Below are 23819 nucleotides of genomic sequence, written 5' to 3'. Positions count from 1 at the left end.
CCACATATAATGAATTCAAATAATAGTAACTTGGTCCTAGGAAAATGGTAGCATACTTAATGTGGAAGGATTTTATTTTTTTATTTTTTATTTTTTTTAACATTATGATCATTTATTTTATTTAATTCCTTCTTACAGTATTTGGATATGAACTCAGAGTTTAATGCTTGTTATGAAGGGGCTGTACCACATGAGCCAAACCCCACAGCCCATTTCGTGTTTGATTCTTTTTTGTATAGGCTGTCACTTTGTTTTTGTGTTGTTTTGTTTTATTTTTTTCTTTTTTATTTTCAGGAGACTCTTGGACCATGATCCTTCTACCTATGCCTCCCAAATACTTAGGATTACCGACATGCCCCTGACATGCTTAGTTTATTTTTTGAGACGTGTTCTCATGAAATTCATTACCCTAGTTTGTGGAAGAATTTTAACTTGATGGATTTCTTTTGGGTACAAACCTACATATGCTAAATAATTTATTATCCTAGAATATTGAAGTGGTCAAGCAGGACATAGGCAACTGCAAGAGCTTTGTGTCTTTATAAGGCCATTTTCTGCCAAGTGTCTTAGAATGATACCAAAGTTGAGGTAGGGTTAGTGCTCACCTGCTTTGTTTATGGTAAAGAAAGAAATCTATCAGAAAGAAAGGACATTGTTTATTATGTACAATCAGAAAGAATGACCTCTTCTCACATAAGAGGCATTGTGGAGGTCAATTCTCTGTTACTAAGTTCAAGAAACTATGATAAAGGTATTATAGCGGTGAGAGAGAACCCTATTAACGAGTCTATTTCTACTTATGAAAAATGTACAGTGTCAATGGTGATAGAGTTGATATCAGCATACTATAGAAAAGCAGATCAAAGCCCAGGATCTTACTAAATTGTTAGACATCAACTGTGTTAGAACATAAAACAAAGCATTTTTGGATTAATTTTTTGTGGGAAATATGTTAATAATCATTATTTGTACTATATTTGTACATTTTATCTCATTTCACATATTGACTATTATTATTAAGTCCTACTAATATTAGGTGTTATTAGATTGCTTTTAACATTTTTATGATTTTCTACATTTTTGTTAGCATCTATTAGTTTAATTTTGAAATATATTAGGCAATGAATGTACCTGGATCACCACTTCCATCACTCTCGCTTATTCTCCCTACCCATTTCTTAAATAAATTTCAAGCTTCACTGCTCCAGTCTTACATGTGTACATAAAACATTTTGAAGGTACTCAGCTTCCCTTACCCACTTCATTCATAATCTCCTCTCCCACTAGTACTCATCCATGTCTCAGAACATGTTTCACATTCCTTTCCTTCAACTTTGTAAGTGTATGTTGACAGTTCAAAGAGATTTCATTATGGTATTTCACACATGCATGCACAATATTTTAATCAGGTTTGACCCCCTTGCTTTCTCTCACTTTTCCTATCCCCCATTCTGTATTGTGCAACAGCTTTTAGCAGTTTGCCATCTTCCTTCTCAGAGAAAAGATACTTTGTTATTGTTCACCTTTGAATATTCTCTCTCCTTCCTACTTCTAATCTCCTCAAACAGTCCCACAATTACAAACATAAATGTATATATATGTATATATACATATGTGTGTGTGAACATTGACTGTCTGTTTGTCTATATGTATTTGCCAAGTATAAAGGTCAAGTGACCCTGGACTGAACACTCTGAAAGCAATTTCCTTCTTTGAAGTTGTTTCTGTCAAGTATTTTGTCAAAGTGATGGGAAAACTAAGTAATATTCAGATCAATGTACCTCAGATTAATTTTGCTCATTTGTCCTCTATTAAACAGGCTAATAATAAAGATTGAGGTATTAAGAGATTTGGTATAACTGGGGTTTCAATTGGTCAAAAACTAGAATGGCTGAGTGGAGCCTTCTCTTCATTTCTTCAGCTTCTGAGAGAAATATTCCTGTTTCTTCTTTCAGTGTTTTCCCACAGCCCTAACTACTTCTTGGAATTCTCTTTCCTCAAGCCTTGATTGTTTCTCTAGATTTCTTCTATCACTTAAAAGACCTCTCATGAGAATCTATATTTCAGTGTCAAAGTAATTATTAATTAATGATTGCATAAAGCTGTATGACTTTGTACAAGATGAATTTTCTGAGGGTCAATTCCTTCATAGTTAAATGAAGAGAATAAGAATGAATTAATGTACTGTAACACTTGGAAGTTAGTAGGCTGCACAGAGGGATTTAATAAGGATGCAGTACACAGTTCACTGAAAGTTTTCCCTCATTTTCTTCCTATATAAAAATTGAAACAGAATTATTTGGGGTTGGTTCCATGTTTTAATTATGAAAAACTGTACAGAGATGAACATAGTTGTGCTGGTGGCTGTGTGCTTTGGTGTGGTCTTGCTTGTAATCTTTTGGATAGATGCCCAAAAGTAGGGCTGCTGGGTCATAGGGGAGCTCTATGTTTAGCCTTTTGAGGAGCCTCCATACCGCTTTCCAGAGTGGTCAAATAAGTGTACACTCCCACCAACAGTGTAGTAGGATTCCGTTTTGGTCATATCCCCATCCAGCATCTGTTTTTATTAGTTTTCTTGATAATGGACATTCTTACTGGGCTGAGTTGGAATTTCAATGTTGTTTTGATTTGCATTTCTTTTATGGCCAGTGATGTTGAGCACTTCTTCATGTGCCTCTTGGCCATTCTCATTTCCTCTTCAGAGAGATCTCTTTTTGTCTTTAGCCCATTTCTTAGGGGGTAGTTGGTTCTTTGAGGATTTGTTTTGGAGGAATTTAATTTTTTGTGTTCTATGTATCTTTTAGATATGAGGCCTTTGTCTGTTGTATGGCTGGTAAAGATCGTCTCCCAATCTGAGGGCTTTCTGTTTATCTTGCAAGCTATGTCCTTTGCCATGCAGAAGCTCTGCAGTTTGATGTAGTCCCATTTGTCCAACCTTTCTTTGATTTGTTGTGTTTCTGGGCCTTTATTCAGAAAGTTTTGTCCTATGCCAAGGAGCCCAAGTGTTTCTCCTATTCCTTCTTGCAATGTTTTCAGGGTATCTGATTTTACCTGAGGTCTTTGATCCATTTGGAATTGATTCTTGTGCAGGGTGATATATATATAAGGATCTAGTTTTAGTTTGTTACAGGTGTTGGACCAGTTTTGCCAGCAGTGTTTGTTGAAGATACTGTCTTTCTTCCACCCTGTTTTTTTTTTTTTAGCTCCTTTATCAAAGATTAAGTAGCCATACATCTGTGGGTTCATTTCTGGATCTTCAATTCTATTCCATTGGTCCTCAGGCCTGTTCGTGTGCCAGTACCAAACTGTTTTTATTACTATAGCTTTGTAATAATACAGCTTGAAGTTTGGTATTGAAATTCCTCCAGCACTGTTCTTTCTGCTTAGGATTGTTTTTGCTATGGAACCAATCCATATGCCCCTCAGTAGATGAGTGGATCAAGAAAATGCCGTACATGTACACAATGGAATTCTATGCCTCTATCAGAAAGAATGCCATTGCCCCATTCTTAAGGAAAGGGAAGGACTTGGAAAAAAATCCTACTAATTGTAGTGAGCCACGCCCAAAGAAACATGGACTCTACGTTTTCCCTCATTGGGAATAATTAATACACAGCTAGGATAATACTGGCAGAAGATCACGATAGCTCAAAGCTATGCACATATGAACCCATAAGATGATGCTAAGTGAAATGAACTCCAAGTTATGGAAACAAGTGGTTTATCATTGTTGTTATTTTCAACATACCATGTGAAAGTATGCCTTTTTCTTTTGTCTTTCTTTCCTATGGTTTTACCCCTGATGTCACTGTAACTGATTTTAGTATCCTGGATATTGTATATACCTGTATTGGAACTAGGGAAGGGAAGGGGAATATCAAAATAGAGAGACAAAGGATAAAGAGACAAACCAATACAACAGCATTAATTACAAAACTATATGCTGTAAGCCAACTGTACAACTCATGGGGGAGGAGGGAAATGGGGAGGGTGGAAGGCAGGGAGGGATGAGTGGGGAGGTAACAAGTTGGATAAGTAATGTATGCACTGCCTTATGTGTGAAACTGTAACCCCTTTGAACATCACTTTGACAATGAATAAATTTTAAAAAGGGTTATTTTGTTAACATTATTTTATATTAGTATGATGAGTGATGACTTCCAAGTTGTTTTCATGTATTTTACCTTATTTGCTGCTGTCACATTTAATTTGGGTTAGATGAGATTATTTATTATTGCTATTCTCACATAGGGCTCAGAGACACAAAAAGAAGCACCCAGATTCATAAAATCTAGCAATTCTATAGAAATGGGAAGGGATATTAGTTTATTCATTGTCATTTATTTAGAATATCTGTCCTGTGCACTTGGGATTTACCAATTACTCTATTTGGTACAAAGACATATCAGCAAAATTTGTTGAGTAGTTTACATTAGTGGGAGAGACAGAAACCATTATAAAACTATATGTGGGGCAACAAGTTTGACAAGAAATGCACTCACTACCTTATGTATGTAACAGTAGCCCCTCTGTACAGCACCTTGATAATACAATTAAATATAAAAAGCATATATGAGACTGAAAAATTTAAAACCAATTAAGAGGGATAGATTCCCTGTTGTAAGGTTTTGATTTTGGTACCCTGTGTCTTGTAAATATGTTTATCTGATCTGGGGAAGAGCCAGGAAATAACAAAATGGTGAGACAAAGGGCAAAGGGTGAACCAGTGCAACAGCGATACTCACAAGACAGTATGTTGGAAATGAACTTTACAACTCGGGAGTAGGGAGGGGAGTTCCAGGGAAGGTGTGTGTGGGAAAGTAGGAGAAAAAGAGGGAGGGGGGTAACAATGTTGGACAAGAAATGTACTCATTGCCTTACTTATGTAACTGTGATCCCTCTGTACATCACCTTTACAATGTCATTTAAAAAAATAAAACAATAGAAATTTCTAAAAGTGGAAATTGAATATGATTGATTTCATTCAAGTTTACTTGCATTGGAAGACATCTAGTGGGTATTCTCTTGTTAATTAATAGGATTAAATTTTATTGTACAGGTGATGTGCTGAGTGGTTATAGTTACATACATAAGGTAATGAGTATGTTTCTTTTTGAACAGTGTTACCCTCTCTCTTATTTTCTCCCACTTTCCTAAATTTTTTAATTAGGAATTCATAAGCAGGTTAAAATTCATTTTATTTGTGTTAATTATGTCTTTATAAATATGTATGTTTTTAGTATCAAGCATGCATATTCTTTCTTCTCTATTAAGCTTAGCTTGGCTATAGTGGTAAGAGAACATACTAACATAATAATATATTAATTTTATAGTATATGAGCAAATATTCTTTCCATGCCACAGAAGACATTTTGTTTTGCTTTCACTGAAGGTATCTATGTATGTGGGTTAATTTAATAATAAATACTATGAGATAAGAAATATTTTTACTACTAATTTGGTACTGAAAAAAGTCATAGATAAATCGGTTGGAACAAGGTAACACAAATAATACCTGGTGGATCAGTTTTGAACTTAGTTCCATCTGACTTGAGAGTATATGTTCCTTTAAATATTATGTAATTTTACTTCTTTTACAATAACAGTCCAATTTGCAAATTTTACAATTTCATTTTTTGTCTGCTTCAATAACATAGTTTTCTTTTAATAGAATATGGCATAGCTGATTCAATCATTCCAAAGATCTGGATTTGTCATTTCAACTCATAACTAAAGACCTCTGCATGATTGCTGGAAAATTCATTAATTTAATCAATCATTCAATGAATACTTATTAAGAGCCTAGATGCAGTAGATGGTGATTTATGTGAAAACATGAGAAGTAAAACAAATACACTTGGCTTTTAATTTTTCCAGCAGAAAAATCTAAATCAAAACCATCTGTCCAATAGCTTCTGCATATGTAATTTATACATTTTCTGTATCTAATTAAATTAAATGTATTGGAAATGAAAAGTGTAAATCATTATAGAGATGTGTAGAAGTATCCATTAAAAAGAAAAAATATTCAAACTAATGAATAATAAAGTAATTTCATAGAAAAGACCATTTTAAGAAACAGAAAGAAGTTTTAAATTACTAGCATTCCATTTATAATTAAAACTAATACTGTCTGGTGTGGGTGGCTCATACCTGTAATTTTAGCTGATCAGGAGGCTGAGATCTGAAGATAGTGACTTGAAGTCAGCCCAGGCAGGAAAGTTGATGAAATGTATATCTCCAATTAAGCATCAAATAGCCAGAAGTGGGGCTGTGACTCAAGTAGTAGAGCAATATCCTTGAGCAAATAAAACCTCAAGGACAATGCCAAGGCCCTGAGTTCAAACCCCAGGACTTGCACACATGTGAAAAAATAATACGCTAGAACATTCTGGTTTTCTGGTTGGTAATTGGAGATAAGAATCTCAGAGACTTTCATACCCAGACTGATTTCAAACCTCTATTCTTGGTTCTTAGCCTCCTGAGTTCCGAGGATTACAGGCGCAAGTCACCAGAGCCTGGCTATGATTATTATTTTCAATACACCTGTTTTTTAATATGGAGTAATTTGAAATTGACTTCAGGTCAATTAAAAAATCTTCATGACACTACACATATTCATGAGTATCTTTGTGAAGATAAAGATAAGCTTTAGATGCCTTAAATTATATCTCTTTTCCTTAAGAATTGAAAATAAGAAAGGATGACACTGACTGAGATATATTGTGTATATAAAGTGACATCTAGAATTGAAATTCCTTTGAATACTATGGAAAAATATTTTAAAGCATAGATAAAAGAATAGAGAATATATGTATATGGAATCAGTGAAGTCAACTGCTGGTCATTTCATTTTACCTGGTCCTCAAGACCCAAGTAGATCTCATCTAGGTGATATACAGTCTATAATTTCCTTTTCCAAATCAGCTTGTGTCGAGTGGGCTAGTGGGTGAGTGAGGACAGAGCAGGAATGCTCAACCAATAGCATTCTAGGACTCATGGCTCATTATCAGAATCCTTGGGCTAAATAGAGATCTGTATGTTTGGGTCAGCATATTGTTGGAGATATATTCTAATGGAGTGGCTGGAGGTTAAAAGTTTTAGATACATAGTGAGTCAGGGAGTCAGTTTAAAAAAATCAAATTTAGATTTGATAAGAGTGTTCAGATAGGAAGAAGAAATACAGAGTCAGGAGTTATTTTCTATAGATTCTGAGAATTTTAGAATTAGAAAGAATTTTGGAAGACCATAGTTTATTTCTCTGGATATGAGAAAAAAAAAGTCCAGATGGGTACTGGGATTTGTTTAGTTTTACTTCCCTGGTTATTAACAGAACTATGAGTCAGGTTTGGAGGCAATGTTGCCCTGTCTCAATCTCTTTCCATGATTGAGTTTCAAATATATGGTGTTCTTTTGCTTAGAATTTAAAACTTCAAGTTTCCTTCTTTGATTAGTCATTTAGAGCATTTGACAGTCTTTTCCTTCAGCTCCTTACAACACAAGCGAGAACATAAAAAGAAATAAAACTAGACTCAGAACATCTTAACTATTTCTTGCTAAATCCTAGGATACAATTCTCACACACTTTTATGCCTATGAAGAAATCCTTAAAGTTTTCATTCAGACTGTTGACTTTCCTTTATTCATGCAATTGTTTTTGAGGGGGAGGAGTACTAGGGATTAAATTTACAGCGTAGCATATGTGGGCTCTCTTTAGGTTTTTTTTTTTGTTGTTGTTGTTGTTTTAGATAGTCTTTTGATTTTTCCCTACAAATCCTTCTACCTCTGCCTCTTGAGTAGCTGCTATTATAAGCATGTATGAGGGAGGAGGTAGCAAGTTTGATAAGAAATGTACTCACTGCCTTACATATGAAATGGTAATCCTTCTGTACATCACTTTAATAATAAATAAATCAATTAAAAATAAGCATATGTCATCAGGCCTTCCATTTTTGTACATGTAATTCTTCATCAACTAGTTAGATGCATTCATGTAGAAGACATAGGTGTAAAAGTAATAATAGAAGAACTTTATTTTCTTAAACTAATGACAAAGGAGATTTTAAAATGCACAAAAACATGTATGAACAGTACAATTTACACTATTGACTGGCTCCTTCCAAAGAAAAATATACACATGGTAATTCTGTTTAATAAGTTGGGAAAGTGCAATATTTTATAATGTCATCTTTAAATGCCATTTTTATAATGACATCTTTCAAAAATATAAATATTATCTTATAAATTTGGATACTTTAGATATTGAAATAGATTTATATGAAACACTTAAATTCTCAGGAATTATAGATAATTTGATTATTTAGATCAATGATAAATAGATTTTAATGTCATGCAATATTTAATTTTATACAAATTTCATTTTTTGTGCAAATTTGTATTAAGCTTTATAAAACTTCATGAAATAAATGGTTTCACTACAAGTATGAGGCTTTTCTGATATGGAATGAGGTGAAACATTGGAAGATTCTGGTAGAAACAGTATAGGTAAAGTAAGAAGGGGTGCATTGTGTTTCTCAGGTATGTACTTATTCTTTGAAAAGTCATCAGCTTACTCAGTTAAGTATATCACTACCTAGAAAAAGGCTGGCAAATATTTTGGTGTCCCATCCCACCTCTATGAGCTATTTTGCATGCTACATTCAGGAAGATTTTGAGGCTATATTCAGATAGGTAGAGGATGGGGTGAATAGCACTGCAAATGATGTGTGATTATTGGAGTTTACACACATAAGCATGGGGATGAGAATAAGAGAATGATGGCTCCAGTGTCATTATAACCTATCATGCATTATTTCCTTTCCTTCTAAACCGCAAATTTCAAAATACTCATCAATCAAATATTCCATGTAGTAGAAATCTAATGAATTTCAGTATTAATTCTGTGTTGCAGTAGGAAAGGACAGATAAATTGAGTTAGAATCTCGATTTCTTTAAGGAATAACATCAAACTCTGAAAATATGTAAATCTCAGCTTAATCATCTCTAAAATAGGCATAAAATAAAGCCTGTCCACCAGTCCCAAGGCTTTAACTTAGGGCCTTGGCACTGTTCCTGAGATTTTATGCTCAAGGCTAGTGTTCTATTGCTTGGGCTCTAGCTTCACTTCTAGCTTTTTTGGGGTGCCTCATTGGTGGTAAGAGTCTCATGGACTTTCCTGCTGGGATTGATTTTGAACCATGATCCTCAATCTCAGGCTCCTCAGTAGGTAGGATTACAGGTCTGAGCCAATGGTGTGTGACATCTTTTGTGGTTTTTGACACAGGCAAATGGAAAATTATAAGCAAAACCTAGCACCATATCTAAAGGTATTTATATACCTTCACCCAAGATAGTTCTGTTATAATATTATGTTAGAATATATATAATATATATAATATGTTAGAATATAATGATATTATGGTACTAATTTTGTGTGAAATTCTACTGGAAAATTAAGCTGTTATATATTTGCACATTCTAAAGAGCAATAAATGTGGACTTGCATTATGTGGACAACTGACAAATGTCTGTTTCTACTACAGTTTTGTGATTGTATCACAGACATTGTATATCTTCTCATTCATATATTATAAGACTGAGAAAAAAAGTTCAGCCTAACCTGTCAATAGAACACAACTATGCTACAGATTTAAATATGTTACAGATTTTATTTCAGCAATCCTATTTACAGAGAATTTATTGACAAGCCTTTACACAGCTGATTTTGATCCCAAACATTCTTTGCTTTCTCTTTTGCTGGTCACACAATGAATTTTCTTTTCAGAACTGCAGGCTGTCCAAGCACGCCCCCTACTGGCATAGGTCTTTTGTGCATCAACTCTTAAGTCCTAAAAGGAGACATAGAGAAGGTGATAGTGACAGACATAGTAAAAGCCAGTATTGTTAAAAGGGAAGTAAACAAGCAACCACATGCAGATTTTATTTCAGATGCGTGCTTCCTAGTGTCTTATTTTAAATACATTTAATTCTGTGAACTCCTTGTGTGGAGACTCCATATTACTTCTTAAGGCTCGCAGCCAGAATATCCTCACTCATATGATTGTTCACTCATATGATTAGCTCACACACATAGAGTTCACACCATGTTTGGGCACAGTTTGAAAAAAGGAAGAAAGACATAAAATCTCCACCTTAATGGAGGTACAGACAGCAATGCTGCCGAAAAAAGACACCATTGTAGGACAGCACCTATGTGGGTGGGTGGGGTGGGTCATTGTGACAGGATGTGGATGGGATCTCTGTAGAGTTTAGGGAAGAGATGCGATCATACAAGCTGAAGTCCAGGAACAACAAACAACAGGGAAACATCCTCTCACAGGTAGCATTTGAAGAAACTAATGAGGGAAACCAGAGTCATCACAGCATAATGGTTGCAAAAGGAGAGGCTGAAATTTGTGTGGGACCAGTAGGCAGAGGTCAGATTGTTACAGGACTACGGGTCATCATCAGACTTTTTTTTCTCTCACAAGTACACTAGGAAGCTATTTGAAATTTCAAACAGGAAAGAGATACCACTCCACTAAAATGTGATTCTATAGTTGACATTATACTTAAAGTTCTAGGTGAATTTCCTTTGGTGTACACTAAGTGGTTACTGTATATGATTTTGGTACACTGGGTATTGTATATATGCCTACCTGATCTAGGGAAGGGAAAGAAAAACGAGGGTGTAAGATATCACAAGAAATGTACTCACTGCCTTATTATGTAACTGTACCCCTTTTGCACCACACCTTGTCAACAAAATTTAATTAATAAAAAATGTGATTTTGGGTATATGATAGAAATGGATTTTAGGGGAACATATGTCTCTAAAATTCAGCTTGGTAATAGTGTCAACCTGGGCTGGGTGGCATTGTGAAAGGGAGTGATTCAAGATCATATTTCTCACCCTTCACATCTGGTGAAGTCTAAAAACCCTTTACAGAGACTATATAGAAATGTGGTTCCTAAAACATTTTTTAGATGATGAACTATGAAGTTATAGGAATTCATGTCTCTAGTAATGACTGTAATTTTAAAGCAGTAATACACAGAATTATGATTGCAAGCGTGGTGAGGTAGTAATGATATGAAAATATATGATTTCTATATGATGACATTAAATTCACTGCTACTATGTTGTCTACTCTCATAATGAAAAGAAATTTAAATTTCAGCTTAAAGCTACTGAACGTAAGCAGGGCATGATGGTACTTTTCTGTAATTCCAGCATTAGAGAAGTAAAGATATGAGACTCAATTATGAGTTGTAGACCAGTCTGGTGTACACAGAGAAGTTTTAAAATAAACAAATAGCTCTTAAATATTTGTTCCCCCTTCTCAATTAGTGACACCCTACCTCAGTGGTAGAGGTGACATGGTATGTCTGTTTTCTAACACAGTGGTCATATTTTATGGAAAGCTTATTTTGGTTCAGTATCCTGAATATTCAAAGTTGCTGGGGCCTATTTCTGATAATGGCTTTCTTGTTGGCAGAATTGTGAGGCAAGGACAGGGATGACACACAGATTGTATTTTTTTCTGGTCTCTTTCCCTTTCATTTTTTTTTTTTTTTTGCTTTTTCGGACTCTATGTTGCTGGGAATCTAATCCTTGCATATTAAGCATGAGTTCTTAAGCTGCTTTCTAAGCCCTCTCTCTTCTTTCTTAAAAGTAGCATTCAACTATGGAGATTGTTTTCCACTGACTATCCTATCTAATTCTAATCACCTTGGAATGGTTTGCCACCAAATGTCATAGTTGGATTGTTTCCATTCAGATGTGGAAAAGAAAGGTTCCAGGAACATATGATAGCATAATTCAGGTGTGTAAATCTGTGTGGACCTGACCAAAGTAAAAGCGACCATGGCTTGTCCAGGGAAGATAGTTTTGTATATCCAGTTGTGAAAGGGTGTGAAAATTCTACCTTTTGACTTGAATACAGGCAAAAGGGCAAATTCCAGGAAGGCTATTTTAAAATGTGCTTTAACCATCCTATCATGGTTCTTTCTGTAGGAATATGGCTAGATTTTTGTCTAAGGTTTAATTATATAGGATTAGCACCTCAACTGGGAAGGCTTAAAATAACAGTGAAAAATGTAGCAAATATATTTTGTTAAAACTTTTTTTTTAAAGAGGCTGCCAATGTAAATTGTAGGTACTTCAGAGGAGAGAAAAGTATTATAAATAAAGTTCATATTTATAGTAATTGAAATGGAAGGTGTCACTTTTTACATTTCATAACAGAGCCAGTTCTGTATTTGGCCTGCATCACTTGAGGACATAGCAAGGATACAATAAATAAAATGCAATTTTCTTTAAATGATTAACATAACTTTCTTTTCTGGGGCTGACATCACCCAGGTGGTAGAGTAGCATATACTAGCATTTATCCTTCCACAAAAATTTACATGTGGACAGGTAGTCAGTCAAATTAGGCCAGAGGAGAGCTAAGGGGTACAATAAAAAAATCTGCAGCTACACAGTGGGTGAAAAAAGTGAGATAAGCCAAGCTCAGGCAAATGGTGCACATTTTCTCTCATATACAGAAGCTAGGTCTAAAATATACTGGGCCATGATAAATCAGACAGGACTCTAGGCATTCACACACAGTGAGACCAAAGGAGGGACGCTCTAAGGGGAGGAACACAAAGGCACAATGCCTATGTGCCTCTGATCATATAAAATAATATTGATAGAAATGAATTCCAAGAAATGGGAGCAAGTGGATTCTTTGGGAAGGTAAGGGGAGGGGCGGGCAAAGAAATGGAGGGACACAGGGTGAACAAATGCAGCACTGATACTCAGTAGACACTATGGTGAAAATGAACTATACAACTTGTGAGTGAGAACTGGAGGGATAAACTGGGAGAGAGTGAAAGAAATATCCAAAAAGAAATGTACTCATTACCTGACTTATGTGACTATAACCTCTCTGTTTATCACCTCTATAATAACAACAAAAAAAATTTAAAAAGCAGAAAATAACCACGTAGAAAAGATCATTGGTGAGATGGGCATAGTGGAGACAAGTGATGCAAAGGGTAAAGGAAACCTACAATAGTGTTGGTACCAAATATACAATGGGAACCCCCATGCTCCCCAGTGGAGTACAATGGCATCTGCTGTAACTGGGGAACCCTGGAAGGGGGGACAGTTTGTACACCCTTTGTACACATAATGCTTTTGCATTACTCGTGGAAAAAAGAGCTTCCATGTCTTTTAACCCTGTGAGTTATAGGACCTGAAAGCCACCATAGATGCTTTAAGAATAGCCACAATTCAGTCCTGGGATTTGTGGGTATACTGGGGCCTACCTCTGTCTCTGATATATAGTGAGTTAGTTTGCATTCCAGGCACAAAGCCAAATCCTCGCTGCAGGTGTCCATGCTACTGTAAGAGCTAGAGCTATTCCTCCCTCACCCTGGAGCCAACTGAACTGCACAAATGTGTGTTCTCATGTTTCATGGTGGAAGTGATAAAACTTGTTTATGAATTGATCTTGAGGAAATATAGAGAGGAAGAAAAGAAAGGATCTAGAGTTATGTGATAACATCATAATCCAGGTCTGTATCTGTGTTAATGTCTGAAATATAAGCAAGTGTGGCGAACCCCATAGTCTATGCAGTTCTATGAGTAGGAAGTCATTTCACATCTTGAACTCCGCACGTGCAAAGAGAATGCTGTGGCTCCTTCATGAACATCTGTGTTATACACTGTTAATTAGTATGGCAATGTGAGGTGCCTGTGCCTTGGGCTACAGTGCTATCCTCCTCCATGTTCAGCTCTCAGCTTTGTGGATGCTCCATGGTACTCCATACCAGACACTGGGGCCACTGCAGGCTCAAGTGTTCTTATAAACCAAGCCCAGTGTCAAGAGCCATCCTCTAAATCTTGAGTTCCTTGATGGGGAAAAAGAGAGTGGGAGTGTCAGAGAATTACAAAACAACCTGAAATGACACTAATGAGTCTCCTCTCCTCTTCTCTCCTCTCCTCTCCTCTCCTCTCTCTCTCCTCTCCTCTCCTTTCCTCTCTTCTCCTTCCTTGTGCCTATCCTGGGGCTTGAACTCAGAGACTCGATTCTCTCCTTGATCTTTTGTGCATAAGGCTAGCACACTACTGCTTGTCTTTTCTTTTCTTTCTTTTTTTTTTTTTGCCAGTCCTGGGGCTTAAACTCAGGGCCTGAGCACTGTCCCTGGCTTCTTTTTGGCCAAGGCTAGCACTCTGCTGCTTGAGTCACAGCACCACTTTCAGCTTTTTCAGTATATGTGGTGCTGAGGAATCGAACCCAGGGCTTCATGCAGGCTAGGCCACTGGGCCATATTCCCAGCCTGCACTCTACCATTAGAACACCTTCATTTCCAGCACTTTGGTAACTAATTGGAGATAAGAGTCTCAGACTTTAAATAGTAATCCTTACATCTCAGCTTCCGTAGATCACTAAGTACTTACCTCTCAATAATATCATTATTTTACTCAAGGCTAGCACTGGCCTTTTCTGTTTATGTGGTACTGAGGAATTGAACCCAGGGTTTCATGCATGCTGTGCAAGCACTCTACCACTAAGCCACATCTCCAGCCCCTGAAAATAAATGTTTATAGAAATATTTCATGAATAAGTTTTGTGGTATTGCAATGACTCTTAATTGGCTCCTTAGAAGTGTTTAGTTAGGAATTGTCAGTGTTCAGTATCTGTTCCTCTGTGTTGAGAGCCCGTTCTGTGCCTTCTCTTGGAGGTCTATTGGGAATGGAGTGAAATGAACATGATGCTCAAGTCTAAGAATGCTCTGGCTGGTACTGAAGAAGACATATAAATCCCCTCAACTCTCAATGATCTCTGGTCTAAGCATGCCCTGGCTGGTATTAGTGAAGATACAAAAATCTCCCTGACTCTCAATTTCCTTGACATTGCCCACTTTATATGAAGATTCTTAGGGGCTGAAGTATATTACAGGGGATGGTCAGAACATCACAGATAAACAGTTCTCCTCCTTTTTTGCCATGTTTTAGATGCAGCAAATAATTCTTCACTGGTCTGGGACTCATGTAGCCTTCCTCGAAGTCCAAATCCAAAGTTCTAGGCTTGAAATATACACTCACTGTGCTGAAATCACAGCACTCCACACAGTGGTTAGAATTTCATGATAGGATCTTACATTTTGCCTCTTACAGTTTGGGAATTCCTCACAAATTGCAAGGATGTTTGAATGTTAGTATTGGACCTCCTGGAATGACAAATATAACTGTACCTTTAAATCTTACAGAGAGGTAACAACAGCAGATACATGTGGGCTCAATGTATTCTTCTGATAAATGAAGAATTCAGTTTCCTGAGATTTTATGAGACATTTTCACATAAAGTTAATGAGGAGAGATAAAATTAGAATTTTCAATTTTTTTTCTAACTCCTACCCAGCCATCTTAATGCCTTGTGGACTTTTCCTTTGTTGACTTAATTCATCCTTTAGTTCAAGTGAAAATATCAATAGATGTTTTCAAAAGCTGATGCCATTCACATCTTATCATGCTTTATGTTGTGGATATTGGTAAATAAACAGAATTATGTTACCAAAAAAGCCTGATAAGCAGTGATGGTAGAAAAAGATGAATCTGAATTTAACACAGAAATTAGCAGTCTTTTGATAAGTGAGTTTGTTAAGAGGCTGGAAAAGAGAACAATGGTTAAGGAGAAAGATTTCTATGTTACATGCTTTTCATAAAATATTTTCAGTGAATTCACCTATAGTAGGGCTATTGATGGAATGTTGAGTTAAAAACTGAAAACCAAAATCCATAGGGGAAGTACTTCATATTGTCTCTTTAAGAACGAGAAAATGATTTTTTAAGGTGTATAAACACATACTCACACACAACTATTTTCTTCACGGCTGAGCCTTAGAGATTCCAAGTTATTTTGAGTGCCAGATTTTTAACCCAGAGGAAGTTTTATGGCTGAACTGAAACCCCTCAAAAGCAAAGGTTACAATGGAAATGCTGACAGAGTCAATGCCATGGCAACCTTTGTGAGTCTAGTTTTATTAAAACAATAAACAACTTTTGTTCAAGTGCAAGTGTTGTAAAAAAAAACACCAAAAAAACAGAACAGCAAAAGGACCCTTCCTGAGTCTAGTGCCTAATCTCGCTCTGTTATTTCCTTGCCCTGGCTCTGATCCTGTGCTCGCTGGGTCTCACAGGCAATTTATTGGTCTGAAATCAAGCCTGGCACAACCAGCTTCCCCCCTTCCCCCTTCAAAGCAATAAAAAACCAGGAGAGGGAGCTCTGACCTGCACGGGCTGGAGTGAATGCTGAATGTTTACTCAGTCAGGACATAGGGGATATTTCTAACTGGCAATAGAATGTTTTCAATTTCCTAATGGACTTTGTATGTATTTTGTGTCTGATTATGATCTAACAAAATTGTTTCCTCCTTTATTGCAAGTAACTCACCAAAGTCTAAATAATACCTTATGTTGTACACATGGAGTGCTCACTTCCTTGTACAACTTAATAGGTCGGTGGAGTTGGTCAATGCTTTGCACATTTGGCTCACAAATAGGAGAAGCCAAAGTGAAAACAAGTAGAGTCACAGTGATCTACCTCGGTGTAAGGTCAGGTGGAGAACAAAGTTCTCTGTTTAACTTCTCACCAAAAGTAATATTGTGCAGTGTTTGAAGAGAAACAGGACTTTGGAGAAAATGAAGGAAGAGATGACACTATTCAAAAAGAAATGTACTCATGACCTGACTTATGTAACTGTAACCCCTTTGTACATCACCTTTACAATAAAAATAAATAAATTATAAAAAAATGAAAATAGAAAAACAAGGAAAAATACAGGACTGTCTAGTAGGGGGGAAGGGGGACTGAATCTAAGTTACTTCTTAGAGACACCTTGAAGCCTAGCCAGGAGCTGGGAAGCTCCAACCAGCTCCAAGGCCTAGAGGTGAGAGGAGACATCCTTTGAATTGCAGATACCTGTCTCAATGGGTGTGTGTGGGGGGGGGTTGTTCTTTGGGGGTACTATGTGGACACATTGTGTTGTTTAGTCCCAGGTTCCTCATGCTGTGTTTATATACAATGTTTTCTGAGGCAGGTCCCCATCCAACTTATGGCCTTTGTCTTTTGGGTTTGTTTTTCACTCTTTAAAAAAATAATTTATTTATTGTCAAAGTGTTGTACAGAGGGGTTACAGTTTCATATGTAAGTCAGTAAATACATTTCTTATCAAACTTGTTACCTCTTCCCTCATTTTTCTTCCACCTTGCCCCTTCTCAAATTCCCTCTTCACCCTAGAGTTGTAGAGTTCGTTTATAGCATATTGTCTTGTTGGTATTTTTGTTGCAGTGGTTCACCCTTTACTCTTTATTTCTCCATTTTGATGTTCCTCTTCCATTCTCTAGTTCCAATAAAGGTATATACAAAACTCAGGGTACCAAAATCAGTTACAGTGACATCAGTGGTAAACCCATGGGGAAGAAAGACAAAAGAAAAAGGCATAATTTCACATGGTACTTTGAAAATAACAGCAATGATAAACTACTTACTTCCATAACTTGGAGTTCATTTTGCTTAGCATCATCTTATGTGTTCATATGCACATAGCTATTGAGCTATTGTGATCTTCTGCTAGGACTATCCTAGACATGTACTAATTATTCCCAATGAGGGAAACCATACAGTCTATATTCCTTTGGGTCTGGCTGACTACACTTAGTATGATTTTTTCCAAGTCTTTCCATTTCCTTATGAATGGGGCAATGTCATTCTTTCTGATAGAAGCATAGAATTCCATTGTGTATATTGGTTAAACATCTGTAACAAACTCAAGCTAGATCCTTATATATCACCCTGCATCAGAATCAATTCCAAATGGATCAAAGACCTTGAGGTAGAGGCAGATGCCCTGAAAACATTGCAGGAATGAACAGGAGAAACACTTGGACTCCTTGGCACAGGTTGAAACTATCTGAATAAAGGCCCAGAAACACAACAAATCAAAGAAAGGTTGGACAAATGGGATTGCATCAAACTGCAGAGCTTCTGCAAGGCAAAGGACATAGCTTGCAAGATAAATAGAAAGTCCTTCAGATTGGGAGAAGATCTTTACTGGCTATACAACAAACAAGGGCCTACATCTAAAATGTATGTAGAACTCAAAAATTTAAGTTCCCCCCAAACAAATCCTCAAAGAACCAACTGCCTCCTTAATAAATGGGCTAAATAAAGACTTAAAAGAGAGATTTCTCTGAAAAGGAAATGACAATGGCCAAGAGGCATATGAAGATGTGCTCAATATCACTGGCCATAGAAGAAATGCCTATTAAAACAATACTGAGATTACACCTCACTCCAGTAAAAATGTCCATTATCAAGAAATCTACAACAGATGCTGGCTGGATGTGGCCAAAAGGGAATCCTTCTACACTGTTGGTGAGAGTGTAAACTTGTTCAACCACTCTGGAAAACAGTGTGGAGGTTGCTCAAAAGGCTAAACATAGAGCTTCCCTGTGACCCAGCAATCCCATTTTTGGGTATTTACCCAAATGATTACAAGCAAGACCACACTAAAGCTACCAGCACAACCATGCTCATCACAGCACAATTTACTATTCCTAAAATATGGAACCAACCTGGATGCCCCTCAGTAGATGAACGGCCTTTGTCTTCAAAAGCTTGGTGCAACCTCTGTTGTGGGCTTGAGGTCTTTGTAATCGACCTCTAAATATACTGTATATGGAAGGTTGAAGCCTATCTACCCAGATGGAAAAGTTCTGCTGGTACCTGACTATGTCCATTAAAGGTCTGGCATCTTGTCTTCATGTTGGAGGAGGGTGACACCCCCCTGCCCAGGTGATGGGTATGCCTGGATCCTTGGAGACAGAAGCAGGCACTTGGCTGACTGGTTGCTGGACTTGTCAGACCAGTGCTTGGAACTTGGAATTTCCTGTGACCTTGCCTCCTGCCCTGACCCTATTTACGCCTGGATCAGGATGCCATGCCACATGTCTCCATGTCTGTGTCCTGTCTCCTGGCTCTTCTCCAGTCACCATAGGATCCCACTTCAGCTCTTCATTGGAGCTGAATTGGTTTGTTGGTATTGTTTTTGTTCTTTCTTTCCTCTCTGGCCTGTTTCCTCACAGTGTTAAGTGTATTTGTGGGTTGCAGGCCTTTGCAACAATTGGCTGCCTGAAGACTGCTAGCCTTCTATTAAAACTCTCCAAGATTCAACTTCTCAAAATGTGGCTTCTCTGATTTATCACCTTATTGTAGCAGGAAAACAGGAGCCATCCAAGGAACAACTTTTCTAAGAATAAATACAATAAGTAAATCCCCCTGAAGCCAAATACAGATATGAAGAAAGCCAGATCAAATATGATAAAATACCCTACCCTCAAGGCATTACAAAAAAACCTTTTCATTTATTGAAAGGTACTGAAAAATAACAAAAGAGAAGGAGATGTTTGGAAAGTAACTGTAGGCTGGAGGCAAAAAGCACAAATTGGTGAAAAATTTTCCATTGACCAGAGAAAGGCCAGAACTCACCAGAACAAATGAACCCAAATTTGCTCAGCTAATTAAATTATACGATGAGGCAGTGGAATCCCATCTTCCAGCTACCACACTCTGTCGGATTTAAACAGGTATTTGCAAGCCAGATGGAAGATTAGAATCACCTGTGAGTTCAGAGCACATCCTAAAACAATTTAAAAAAGTTTGAGGGTTCTTGGGGTTAGGGTACACATTAGTAATTTTCAAAGCTTCCAGGTGATTCTGGGGTGCATCTGAGGCTGTGAAGCAATGACTTCGGGGACCCCAGAAGCCCTAGAAACATGACCTTTCAGCTAAAGAAAAACTACAGATGTTTGTGGTAGGACATTTCCTCAGGATAGTTCATCAGGTCCCTCTGAGTTTAGCAGCATTCATGATTGAATTCTGTGGCTCATGGCCCACTTGGTAGAATGTCTATAGCAGATGTCTGAATTGCATTAATAAAGGAAGCCTCCAAACTCTTCCTTCTTTAAGGAGTAGCAACAGACTCTTGTTTCAATAATGATTAGTAGTGATTAACTTTAATCTCCCTAAAACTGCCAGTTCTTTTTTTCTATAAATTAGCTGACCTTTGGATGCCCAAAGCCACATTGTAGATCCCAGCAAGTTGGCATTTAAACTATGTGAGCAGCCCATGAGACAGCTGTGCACTCCATTTCATGTAGTTCATAAGACGGGGATTATGGAGGGTGGTTGGCTGTTCAAGCCATCTGAAGAATTGTTCTGAATTCAATCAAGTCCCTCTTCATCAGCTGTTTTCAGGGCCAAAATCCTGAAGAGACTGGATCACATTTGGAATATGGAAAGGCCAAAGTCAACCCCAACAAAGATGTAGCAGAAGCATGTGGAAATAGTTTTTTCTGTATTGCAATTTTAGTGGTTCACGTTTTAGTCACATTTTCATGATTATAAACTGTTACTCTGGGCAAAGGCTTGTTTGTAAGTAGCCAAAGAATAGCATATATACAAACAGGCCTGGTTTCTGGTTCATTTATAGGAAACATCTATTCAGCCCACTTGTCTCTCACCACTCCCACTGTGCCTTATTAATTACAGGCAGGAAAGGCATGCGCTGTGGCCACTGGAAGCCAGGGGTTACATTCACAGCCCTGGCTGTATCCTTGAGCAGATGGTGTTTGGGGTGCTTTGGTAGTTCTTGGAAGAAGCTGAGGCAGAGCCACGGGCTCTGGGGTGTGTTGGGTACAATTCTCCTCAGCTGGAGTATAGTGCTCTGTTGAACAAATGCTAACGGCTAGCAAAGAAGCTGCCTTCTCCACATGCCATAGTTTTTTTTTTTTTAATTTTGAAATTAATTAATCCATAGTTTTTGAACAGGGTTTTATAGTTTTGCCTGAAGCAGCCTGGATCATAATCTTCCCATTTATCGTTCTTGAGTAGCTGGGATGACAGTTGCTGGACACTGCTCACATCTCATTGGTTGCTATTTTGTTAACTTGGGGTTTTGTGAATGTTTTGGTTGGGGTTTGCCTCAAACCATGATCCTCTCAATTTCTGACTCCCAAGTACCTGAGATTACAGGCAAGTCTTTGTGCCTGGCTTGCAAGATGATTACAAAATAAAAAAATGCTACATCATTTAATTTTTTTCATTATGAAACAAATGAGACTAATATTATTTTCATTATCCTTAGCTTATAAGCTAATGATGTAGTGATGGGGTTTTCATAATTTCCTGCCCAAGAAAATTCTATAAACAAACAAATCCCAACTTAGTAGAAATTGGGACACTGACCAGAGTCCAAATATCACACACTTTTACAAAATCTGTGCTTTCTCCTCAGATATGAACTTGGCATAAAACACATTGAAGACAATGATTCTGCTTCCATCCTTGCAGAGGACTGTAGAGGGACACCACAGAGGTCTGTCTGTGTAGGGCTTCCTCATTCTCTGTATAGCCTCTTATTTGGTGGCTTCTTTTTACATGCTTTGATGCCACATTGCTTACCCCAAGCTTCATAATCACATAAGATATCTAGGTAACAAGCTACATATTATTCCTTGGAAAAATGTATTACAACCAAATGCCAAAATGACAACAGGATTTGGAAAGTTCCTCTGATCCCCCAGTAGTAGATATTTCATATTGCTTCAATATATACTGTTGGGTACTATCTATGAATAATGCAGACCTTAGTTTACAAACATGATATATTATCTGTCTTACAGAAATAAGATTTCATGAAGATGACTGACCTGAACAGTAAATGTGCAATGTGACATGTAATTTTTAAATGTAAGACAAATGATATCATTCTAAATATGCTGTTTTTCTTGATACAAGCTTTTAGACACTGAAACAAGGAACGTTAAGTTAGGTCTTAGATAGCCTTTGTGCTACATCTCATAAAAAAGCCAGAAAATGGATCTCTTCAGTCTTTGAGATTTAGATTTTGCCTGTGAAACCATTGTCTTTTGGTTGTGTCATTATTAGAAAAAGGTGTGGAAAGTCTTGATCTGCTGCTCACATCACTTCAGTCTCTATAAACATCCCAGATTCTCTTGTATCATCAGCCAAATGTTGTCCTCATATTTCCTGGAGAACTCCAACTTCTGTAATCCAAATCAATTACAAAATAGTGACTAGCTCTCCTTTTTTACACTGTGATTCAATTTTGCCCTCCCACATTTTGCTCTTAAGTGGGGTACAGGTACAGAATAGTCCAGAGTTGTTTGAATCACTCAGGGAGAACCTACAACTTTTAGAAATGTAAAACAAATTTGAGTTTTGTGTTTAAAACTAATTCTGGCAAAAGAATGTCTCTATTGAATCTCACAAGACTCAGGTAATTCTCCAATGTCTTTTTTTTGGGTCAAATAATATATGTTGAAGAAGATATTTTCCTTTCTGTTTGTTGGCAGAGCTGAACTAATCATATGTACAACTTTCAAGCTTTGTTAACCTTTCACAAAGTAAAGTAAATAAATATTAGTTTTTGATAAAATGGATACTTTAAAAACCCAAAGAACCCATAGTTGTCTTTTAGAAGAACAAGATGAGCATACACTGTACTTGTATACTGTACATGCTACATCAATCCTCACCGTCCAGAGCTGATCACTTGATACTAGGATAAGCTATTAGGACTTTGCAGTTCCATAGCTCAGGGTCTGTTTTGCAGGTGTTAAATGGTGGTGAGAACCCATGTGATTTGTACAAGGTCACAAAATGGGTATAGACAATGGCAGAAAGCACAACCTCTCAGCTTTCTGAATTAAGTTTAAGACTCAGTACCATTTCTGTGACCCAGTCCTTGGTAGATTGGTTTCATAGGTAGGGATTTCACATATATGTTCTCAGCGTTGCTTTATTCCTCTACATCAGCACTGGTGGACAGTTTATCTGCTGCAAGCCTATCTACTGAAATTAAAATGAAGTTGCATTTAGTTAACTGTTCAATCACAAAACAAATATTTTCTCATTATTTATAAGATGAAGGGCTGTCAGTCAGATTTCTGTCACTGGGATAAGATATACATGAGATAATAAAGTTTGAGAGAGAAAAGGTTTATTTTGGTCCACTGTTTCAGAGGTCTCCTGGTGGCATGTGCATATAGTTTTGAGCCTCCAGCAACACAGCAAATCATAGCAGCAGTCCATAGCACTGCTTACCTCATGGTAACTAGGAAACAAAGAAATATAGAAGAGGACTTTCAAGGGTGTGGCCCAGTAACCCAACTTTCTTGCACTAGGTTCCATCTTTGAAGGGCTCTTTCACCCCTAATAGTGCCAGAGTGGTGATTAAGCCTCCAATATATCGACTTTTGGGGGACATTTAATATTAAGCTTTAATGACAATTATTTCAGTAGACTCTAAAGTATAAACAAAGACAAGATAAAGCCCCTGATTTAGAGAACCTTATTATCTACTAATTAATTCTAGCCTAATGTCTTCTTAGTGTATCTTTTGGGTATAGAGTGGATATTCTCCACTGAAGTTGAAAAGAAGGTTCATTACAACTTTCTTTCCTTTCCTTCCTTCCTTCCTTCCTTCCTTCCTTCCTTCCTTCCTTCCTTCCTTCCTTCCTTCCTTCCTTCCTTCCTTCCTTCCTTCCTTCTTTTTTTCCAGATACACTTTCACTGAAAGTTGTGGTTATGTATGAAATATAAATTGTTAGTGTGTTATATAGGTCTTTATTCTCTTTCCCCATCCTATCTGGCTCTCATATTTACTTGGGGAGGAGCTAAAGAACATAGAAAAGGAAGATTTTGAGAATGTTTTCATAGTTGCCTGACAGTTCAGTAGCC

This window comes from Perognathus longimembris, chromosome 12 (genome assembly GCF_023159225.1).
Source record: "Perognathus longimembris pacificus isolate PPM17 chromosome 12, ASM2315922v1, whole genome shotgun sequence".
In the NCBI taxonomy this organism is placed as follows: domain Eukaryota; kingdom Metazoa; phylum Chordata; class Mammalia; order Rodentia; family Heteromyidae; genus Perognathus; species Perognathus longimembris.
This window is presented reverse-complemented; position numbering follows the sequence as displayed.